Below are 9,914 nucleotides of genomic sequence, written 5' to 3' on the forward strand. Positions count from 1 at the left end.
GCAAACACCTGTGAACACGTGTTCAATGCAGTTTCCCAATGCAGGTTTTCTTTCAGCAGAACAGTTACTTTACTGCATCATTGTTCATTATTTTCATTGTTCATAATCCAAATAGGTCCAAGGTATGTTTTTTTTTTTTTTTTTTTTTTTTTTGTTCAGTTTGTTTTTCCCCCCTTTTCTTACATATATATTGTTTTAACCGTTTCAGTCTTAAAGATGTCAGTAAACTTTAAGTTAATGCAAACGCTAGCTTACAAAGCTTGGCTAGTTTTGTCCAACCAGCACTCAAGACTTTCAATCTAAACAGAGAAGCTGGCATCAGTACCAATTTAGCCAACTTCAGTTGGGTGACTGATCATTTAATCAACTGCTCATTTCAGCACAAAGCTGCGCAATTCTCCTGTAGGTCAGGACAAAAGAAGTTTTATAATAGACAATTACAAACCATTGCTTTTAATCTATTGCATATTTTCTCTATTATTAGAAAAGATTTCTGCCAAAAAGTTCAGAAATATTAGAGCAATTTTAAAAACTATACCCATTTTGAAACTTTTGGCGTCTCGGCTTTGTAATCCCTATGCGTGGAGTTTGTTTTTATCATGAATTCTACATGTATGTGCAGAAAATGACTTGAAAGAATACTTCAAATAGTAAAGTGGCTGTAGCTCAGGAGGCAGAGCAGGTCATCTGCTAATTAGAAGGTTGGTAGTTGGATCCCTGGCTGCTACTTTGGGCAGAAACAGTGCATTTATCTTTGGCTTCATTTTAATGTTTTGTTAATACTTGATCTGACTTCTGCCTTCAACACTTTTTGTCCTTATTGAGATAATTGAGCATCAGAAAGTTGCAGATTTGTTGGCTGCACATCTGTGACGGGTCTCTCCCATCTACCACATCCCAAACATGCTATGTTGGATTAAGTTCTGGTAACTGTGGAGGCTGGTTGAGTGCAGTGAACTCATTGTCATGTTTAAAAAAAACTAGTTTGACATGATCTGAGGCTCGTGACATGGTGCATTATTCTGTTTGAAGCAGCCATCAGAAGACACTGTGGTTATAAAGGGTGTGGTGTGGTCATCAGCACTTGAGTAGGCTTTGGATACTAAATTATACTCAGTTTATACTAGGGAGCCCAAAGTGTTACTGAACTGTTGATCTGAGGCAAGATCCATGCAAGGCTTTCATGTTGTTCTTCACAGCAGGCAACACGTTCCCATCTTCTATTGTCCAGTTTTGGTGAGCCCATTCGAATCACAGCCTCGGCTTCCTGGCTTTAGCCGACAGGAGTGGTGTCATGTGATCGTTTGCTACTGTAGCCCATCTGCTACAAGGTTCAACATGTTGAGTGTTCATAGATGCTCTCCTGCATACCATGATTGTAATGAGTGGCTATCTGAGTTACTGTTCCCTTCCTATCAACTCAAAACATCTGGCTATTCTCCTCAGATCTCTGACATCAAACTCAAGGTATGAACACCCAGGAATCTCTGCTAAATTCATATTATTCCCTCTGTTAAACCAATAAATGGGTGTGTGGAAAGATCCCAGTAGTAGTAGTTTGGATGCACAGTTTGAAATTCAGCAGGTTGCGTTGAGCATGTCTGCACGCCTAATTGTTTTGGGATGCTGCCATGTGATTGGCTGATATTTTCATTAATGAGCAGTTGAATATAAGGAGTGAAGTGTATTTAAGGACTATCTAGTGAGTGTATGACAGACTTGATGGATAATACAGCTAAAGCAGGTTTTGAGTCCTATGGAAATGAGAAACAATGAAATATTATAAAAAGACAATTATATCTGAACCCTGACCTGCAAAGTGGTTTGTTCTACTATAAAGTATTTATCTAGTGATTAAGCTTAAACATGCATGATCCCACTTAATTAAACCTACAGGCCTCCCAGTGACCCTACGGTGTCTTTGACCACTGCGGCAAAAATAAAATATCATTGAAATCTTTTTTTTTTTTTTTTTTTTTTGCTTATAACAAACATACAGTGCTGTCCTGAAAGGCGACTGTTGTTCGCTGTGCTCATAGAAAGCTCATTCACATGTCTCTCATTCTGAGTGCTTTTAGATACTGGGGTGATTTTTAATAGAGTTGTCCTTGTCTTGGCAATAATTTTAATAATTGAAGTGTCACAGCTGGTGGACTGATGAAGGTCTCACTTTGTTTATTTGGATTCATTTTTTATCCCGAACACAGCTTAGCAACACACATAATAAAAACGTTCCTTCGAATAATTGCCAGGATTTTTTCTCCATTCTTCCTTCACAAGTATCAAAACAGCTCTTTCTGTTACATGTAGATTCTGATCTGGCAGCCTTCAATAACGCACTAAAAATTCATCACACTCAACAACTTGTGTGACACATTTTCCTCTTTCTGCCCAGAGACCCTCAGCATCTCTTGGCGCTGTTGTTTGAGGTTGCCTCGCTCTGTTCTTCTCTGAGTGCTACACATTTATCTGTACCAAACAGTGGCTTGTATTCCCATGAATCTGTGATTTGATAGTAGCAAATGGCTGGATGCATATTCCTTCGTTCCATTTATATTGCAATGAGGAGAATTACGGCAGGGTAAAGAGCCTTTTTGCCTTTGAATTTCACTTTGGATGTTTGAAGTTGCTTTTTATATAAATTTAAATGTAATTTTTTCTTAGAAAGGTCACAATAAGTGACTGAAATATGTAAGCTCAAGGCTGACATTTGGTTATTGCATTTCAAATGGGCTTCCTTTCTAGGCAAAGTAACACACTTACTGAGCTCATATATTGCTGTGGATGTTGGATTAGGGTGATAAAGACACTTCTGCAGAGCTCCATTTTAATAAACGGATGCAGGGGAAAAAAAAATCACATACCGATCTGCTGCACATTCTGGATATGTGGTGATCCATTCACCATCACTATCTAATTTCTGAATAACACAGAGCTAAAAACCGTTTTGACCACATAGTTGCAGACTGTGGCTGAAGTATTAGTTCCGGCCTCTGTGTGGCACTGTTTGCTCATTGTATCACACTCAGGCATTTCAAGTTTAGCCAGCTCTGCATGGATAGCCCTCCTGGCTCCTCTGGTTGTCTCATCTGCTCTCTACATGCTGAGCATCTTCCAATCTGGCCTCAAGTGTTGGAGAGGCTGGTGCTCTCAGTGTCAGCTCTCCTCAGGATTGTCAGAAGTCCTCTGTCAAATCCCCCTACCGGCTGGCCCTGCAGGCTCCAAGGAAATTAACCAGGAGAAGAGACTGGGGAGGGGCGATACTCTTTGTGCTCTAACAGTATTCCTGTTGGTAAAAGACTTACTCTGTGATCTTTGCTTGTGGTCATTTTATGTGGGGAATGTGAAGGGTAGCTGAGGAGTGAAATTTAGGTCTCTCTTTGGCTTTCTGGCAACTGACAAGCAGCTCTCTTTACTTAGTCTTTTTCCTGGTGTAGTTTTCTCAGAGTAACTGGACTTGAACCTTACATGAATATTCACACCAGGCAAGAAAAAGAATTACCTTGTTTGTTTTTTTTTTGCTCACAGGCCGAAACGGCTTTCAGAATCGCAAATTGAAGAGCAAAGTTTGACCTTTTGGATTAAAAATAACCTCCAAACCCGTGCTGGATACCAGCCAAAGTGGCTGAGAGGTAAATAAAATTCAGCCAGCAACTTCACTAGCAGTTCCTTTGAGTTTATCGCACACTCTGATTAAAGAAAGCAACCTGCCGACTGTGACTTTAAACAAATCTCGTAAAGATGAAAGAAAATACAGTTTTCAAATTTGGCTCACATACTTTGTTTTAATGTGCTGCTGAATTGCAAATGTTGACTCAGTGCAGCCACAGAGGAGTTGTGACACAGCTGTTATTTAAGAAAAAATTCTAAAATAAAGCAAATGCAAAAAAAGTGCACAGCATCACTTCCAAAGACGGCAGCATTGTAAAAGCTACAAACTATGACTCATAGCATACCTGCTCAGAAGAATACAAACTGTGGCTAAAAACAAGCGCCCTCTTTCTCCAGAGTGTCAAAAACAAACAGCTCATGGTATGTGGTTGTGCTTTTTAAACTTTTCCTAGGTCAGTAGAGGCAACGTGCCAGTGAAAGAATATTTGCCAATATCAAATTATATGCGCTAATAACATCGGATAGTTATTTTTAGACATTTTCTGGCTGTAAGCAGTTTCTCAGCTTATAAATGACTTTACAGTAAAATGTCAGTTTATTAGCTAAACAGTAATGCTGTCCATTACAACAGCTTCTATCTATATGAAGGTCTGGACGTTTTACAGCCCAAACCATAGCAAAGACAAAGAGCTAGTTTATTGTTGTAGCATTCGATTGTTCACAAGGATCCTTGTTTTTGTGTGCATGTTCAGTAAAAGACACAAGCTGCTGCACTGATTCATCAAACCTTCAGGATTGCGTCTGAAAATAGCGATGATGCTTTTCACCTCTTGCCTATGCTTCTGGATATCTGGCACTGATGCACTGTATTCTGTGTTCTTGCTTTTATTTATTTTTTTAGGTATGGCTGTTATTTGGGGCTAAATGGTTGTTTAGTGCAATTTTTAGCCATAAATCAGATTAAGTTGACATCTCAAAGCACTTTATATTGTAAGACCACAACATTGCATTGTACATGGAAACCAACAATTCCCCCTTTAACCACTATGTGAAGGGAAAAAACTCTTTTAAGAACACAAACATCACATATAATAGGCTTGGGGCGAGTGGCCATCTGTAACAATTAGTGGAATGTGAGGTGGAAAAAGGGGGAAAAAAACAACCGATGAAAAAACTAAGGACGATGATTGACATAAAGTTAATGGCATGTAAAAATGGCATAGAAATACATGAACAGAGAAACAGCTGTAGTCTCAGGGTTACAGTGACCTTGACCTGTCCCTAATTTTGCTGCTGCAGGTTCATGATACACTTTCTATAAACCTGATCAAAAAGTAAAACTGTCAAAACAGCAGCAAAACTGTCTGTGTCACAAACTGTGAGCTCGTTCCACAGGTCAGGAGATTACCTGCTAAGGGCTCTGTCTCCCATTGTACTTCACCACAAGTAAGCCTACACTCTTACAGCAAAGTGCTCCTTCAGGATAATAATGTACTATAAAGGTCTATAAGACATGATAGAGAGTGATCACTGAGGACTTTAAGGAGGACTTTAAAGGGAGCGAATGATGAAAATATGAGATATATATAATCTTTGAAGTTGTTGTTAGTACACTCCACTGAAGGCTTTTCAGAGAACTGCTAAGAAATCCCAAGGAAGGAAATACTATAGTGCAGCCTACAAATAAGCAATAGTTATGTTTGCAGTTTCTGGATTTTAGTTTAGCCATTTAGCATGATAATGTGCTTTAATTTCATATGAGCTGTTGCTTGTTAGCAGCTATGCTTTTATAATATGATATTTGATAATAAAGCAGTGTACTGGATACATTGAATTTCTAACGTTAAACTAATTAAATTGCAATTAAACCCCAGGAGTCAACAATGGTCTCTGCAGCAAATGTAGATGGTGAGTCATCCATTCGCAGTTGAAATGTTTCACTTGATGCCAGAACTGAACACAGCTGTTAATATCAATGTCAACATGGAGAGAAGTCAGAGAGCTACAATCAGTCTTGTTGGGAGAATGAATATCCAATGGCATGAGAAACTAGCTGTTAAGATACAGTGGGTAGAAATAATCATTTGACCCCGTGTTTAATTTGTAAGTTTGCTCACTTACAAAGAAATGAACAGTCTGTTTGTTATGGCAGTTTCTTTTTATTGAAGAGAAACTGAATATCAACCAAAAATCCAGGAAATAAATTAAATTGATTTGCATGTCATTGAGTGAATTAAGTATTTGAAAAACATGGTTTAGTACTTGGTGGTTAGTCACCAGGTTTGCACATCTCACATCTGAGGAGGGATTTTGTCCCACTCTTCTAGCTTCATAGCTGCAACTTGGCAACTTGAAGCTTCAGCTCTCTGCACAGATTCTCTATAGGACTGAGTTCAGGAATATAGGACTAAGCCACTTCGTGACCCTTAATGTGTTTCTTCTTTACCCCATTCTTGCCTTGGTGTTATGTTTTCCTTGGTGGTATGTTTCATGACCCATGCTTGGTGTTCTGGCTGAGGGAAGGAGTTTCTCATCCAAGGTTTCACAGTGCATGACCGCTCAATGTGGTGAAATCACATACTCTTAGCAGAAAAACTGCCCCAAAGCATAATATTTCCACCTCTGTGCTTGACTGTAGGGATTGGGGATGGTCATCTTATATTTCTTGCATTTTCTTCTATTGCTCCAGCAGTTGTTGTCTTCTCACTAAGCTTCTTATTGAGGATCTTCTACCCCCATTTCAGCCAGTGTGGATTGAGCAGGTCTACAATTTTATCAGTGATGTCCTTTGGCAGCTTCTCGGTCTTGCCCATGGCGGTAGAGAGGTCAGAAAAGAAGAAATTGCTTCTGTGTGCTTTAATGAGTTGAAATCAGGAGCAATACTGATTGTTAGCTATGTCCCACATGGGCAGCCAGCCAGTCTGTGCGAGCCAAAATTCTTACCGAGTTGTAGGGAATCAAATACTTATTTCACTTAATGACATGGATATCAGTTTATAAATTATATGTAATGTGTTTTTTCACGATTTGTGGGCGATATTCTTTCTCTTCATTAAAAAGAAACTACCATAACAATTAGAGACTGTTCATTTCTTTCTAAGTGAGCAAACTTACAAATTCTGCAAGGGATAAAATAATTAAAGGTTAGGAAACACACACACACACACACACACACCAACATTCTTTGGGCCATATAGTGTCACTTTTACTCTGCATATGATGAGACTATAACACTATGAGGTCTCCGACAAAAGAAATGTTCTAGAATTGCACAGTAACTAAATGCATTAAAATGATGTTTTAGTGCATTCTTGCCCTGCTGGATTCATATTCAGATGTGACTACACAGGGGGTAAAAGCTTTTGACAGTTTCTCTTAAAGATAATTACAGTGACAGTGTAAGATCTCGGATAATAAGCCCTTTTACCAAAGTAAAGCTTAACAAAAGCAGTTGCTACTGCATTTTGTACAAGAAATTCTCTTGGTGGAAAATAAGAAGAATTTCAATGTGCAGATAAAAGTGAATCACTGCCGGCCAGTGTGTATTCCACCATGCCCCCCCTGCGACTTCAGAATGAATTCTGAATAGATGTTTGTCCGTATGTATGCTTCCTAATGCAGGGCTCTTATATCCAGCTGTTAAGAGGCTCTTTTTCACTGATTCTAATGAAGACGAATTTTGATAAGGAAGATGAGGAGAGGCGAGCGAGATGGGGAACGAATGGGTTTGATCTTGAAGTGGGGAAAGGGCGTAGGGGCCCTCAGGGCCTCTCCTTCTTAAAAAGGTGCTTGTAGCCTCCAGGGAAGATGCTCGCTCTCTCCCTCCCTTTTTTCTCTCGCTCTCTGCGTGTCTTCATCCTCATCTCTTACCACCCCCGCAACTCGAGATCAATTATGATTGACAAGTGCTCTGATTCAGAACTTGTTTAAATTGCTTGATGTAGATATCAGCACACTCACCTCTCAACCACCCTCCGTAATAAACCTCACCTCCCATCTTCCTTATTATTCCTATATCCCATTGTTAGCCCAGTCTGGTACCATGTAGAGTACCTGAAGGGTGGGTGCTTTCACTCGAGTCCTTGCTGCATATTTTGTAGTCTAATATCAAGAGGACTTTCAGTGACTTTTGCTTTTGTTACCCAGTTCAAGTGAGGGTGCTATTTTCGCTCCAGGTGAGAAAAAAACGAAGACATTTTTCACAATGCAATCTTGTTCTCCAAGGTACTTGATGCAGAGCTGTAAACTGATAAATTTAATCTTAAAGAACTTCTTCAGGCGTATCCATTTGTTGTTTTCAGAAACATACCAGAAAATGGATTATCCCTGCCATCTCTTTTTAGTTGCTGTAGCAGATAACACAACACAACATCTCAGTTATTATTCAGCCTGAAACAGCCGTCTGTGCTTGGAATTTGCCTAAGCTATCCCAAATGAGCACGATGATGAGATCTGTGTACAAAGTAATGTGCACACATCAGGTCTAACACAACAACTAAGCTGGATTTTCATCGAATCACAGGCAGCTGGTTCTCCTGAGACTCAGAAATCGGCACCAAATTAAATAGCTTAATTTGAAATAAAACATTAAATCAAGATCAGCAGCAGAGGCATCGACTCTCGCTGAGGACAATATTTGAGAAGCCTGCTCAGCTCTGTAACAAGTATGGCCGTGGTCCTTATCCAGGCATGGGGTCATTCTTATTGACAACTGATGGTTTTATCATATTGGTCCAGACTAATCATTTTACAGAGTCATTCATGCTCCTCAGAGAATAAAGACTAGTATCACAAGAGAAAATGTCATGTGAGTTTAAGACCTGCTCCCTCCCAAAATAGGTAATTCACATTATGTGAAGTAGCCAGCATTGTTGCCTCACAACAAGAGGGTCCTGCTGTGTGGAGTTTGCACATTCCGTGTTTGTATCGATAGTCTCCATGAGGTTTGGGTTTCTCTTGCCTTAAAGTAAACCATGCTTGTTAAATGCTGCTAACCCAGAGCTAAAAACTTTCCCTGCCTAGTTTGGATACATTTTAAATTAAGACATTTTCTCAGGTTTGGTTAATTTTAATGTGCTTGACTGGAATTTATTTTGCTTGTTGAGATCGGCGTTAGACCTGATCTCAAGAACATGATCGCATCTGTACTCTGAGGAGGTAACCTGTTTATTAGTGGGCTAGCATGCTACTGACATTAATGATCTGTATAGCTGAGAAGATGGAAATAGCGACCTGGCCTGCCTCCCACATCCTGCCCACTCCTGAGGATTCCCCGGGGTGTTATGGATGGTATACCGAAGCACAAACACAGTGTGAATAAAGAAATGAATGCATTTAAAGAAAAAAAGGTTGGGGTTATCATCTTATTGATATATACAAATACATTACTTAGCTGGTATAGTACATTTTCTTAACCTCTTAACTTACTAACTGAAGTAACTGCTTTCATAAAAACATTTTTAAGACAATGGCTTCTGTGGCTACAGCCATAATGGTGTCGCTGTAGCCCAGGAGGAAGAACACATCATGTACTAATCGGAAGGTTTAGTGGTTTGATCTGGTTGGCTGCTCCAGTCTGCATGCCCAAATATCCTTGGGCAAGATGCTGAACCCAAGTTGCTCTCTGATACATCCACTGGAGTGTGAATTTTTGATAGAAAGCATGTAGGCATAGAAAAAAAAGTGCTTATATAAATGTGTATGAATTTATAAACGAGGCATGTTTATAATACTTCATACTGAAGACAGGTTATCTGTTTGTTGAAAGTCTAAGATTTAATTAACTTATATTAACATTAATATAAAAATAAACATATTATGACTAGTAACAAGCATCTTAATATGATAGCTTGTGTTTTCATGGCATCAGTTTTAAACAAAGCAAGCATTTTAGTCTTGCATGTATAATACAATTTTCTTTCAAATGATTCTTTTCTTTGAAGTTTCATCAAGATATTAGTATAATGCATGTGTTTAATTTCCAGTTTAACTTTTCTGAGAGAAAGACTGAGGAGTAGGTTATTGCATATTTGAAATCAACTTATGTGATATACTTCAGCAAAAGAACTTTGTTTTTCAGGAACATGTTTTGACAGCTATTCAGTGGTTTGTCATGAAATTTGCTAGAGTTTCTTGAGGAAAAATTTATAAAAGTTTTGCGTGTTGTGTGCTGCAAACAGGTAACAGTTCAATTTCTGATAAGCAACCCACACAAACGAATTATCCATCAGTGTTAACTGTGTTTTGTGTTTCGTGCTGATAATTACATTTTTATCTAAAAATTAAAAGCAAGATGTTTGTAT

The sequence above is a fragment of the Perissodus microlepis genome, chromosome 14, assembly GCF_051167445.1.
Source record: "Perissodus microlepis isolate ML-2025 ecotype Zambia chromosome 14, ASM5116744v1, whole genome shotgun sequence".
Taxonomy (NCBI): Eukaryota; Metazoa; Chordata; class Actinopteri; order Cichliformes; family Cichlidae; genus Perissodus; species Perissodus microlepis.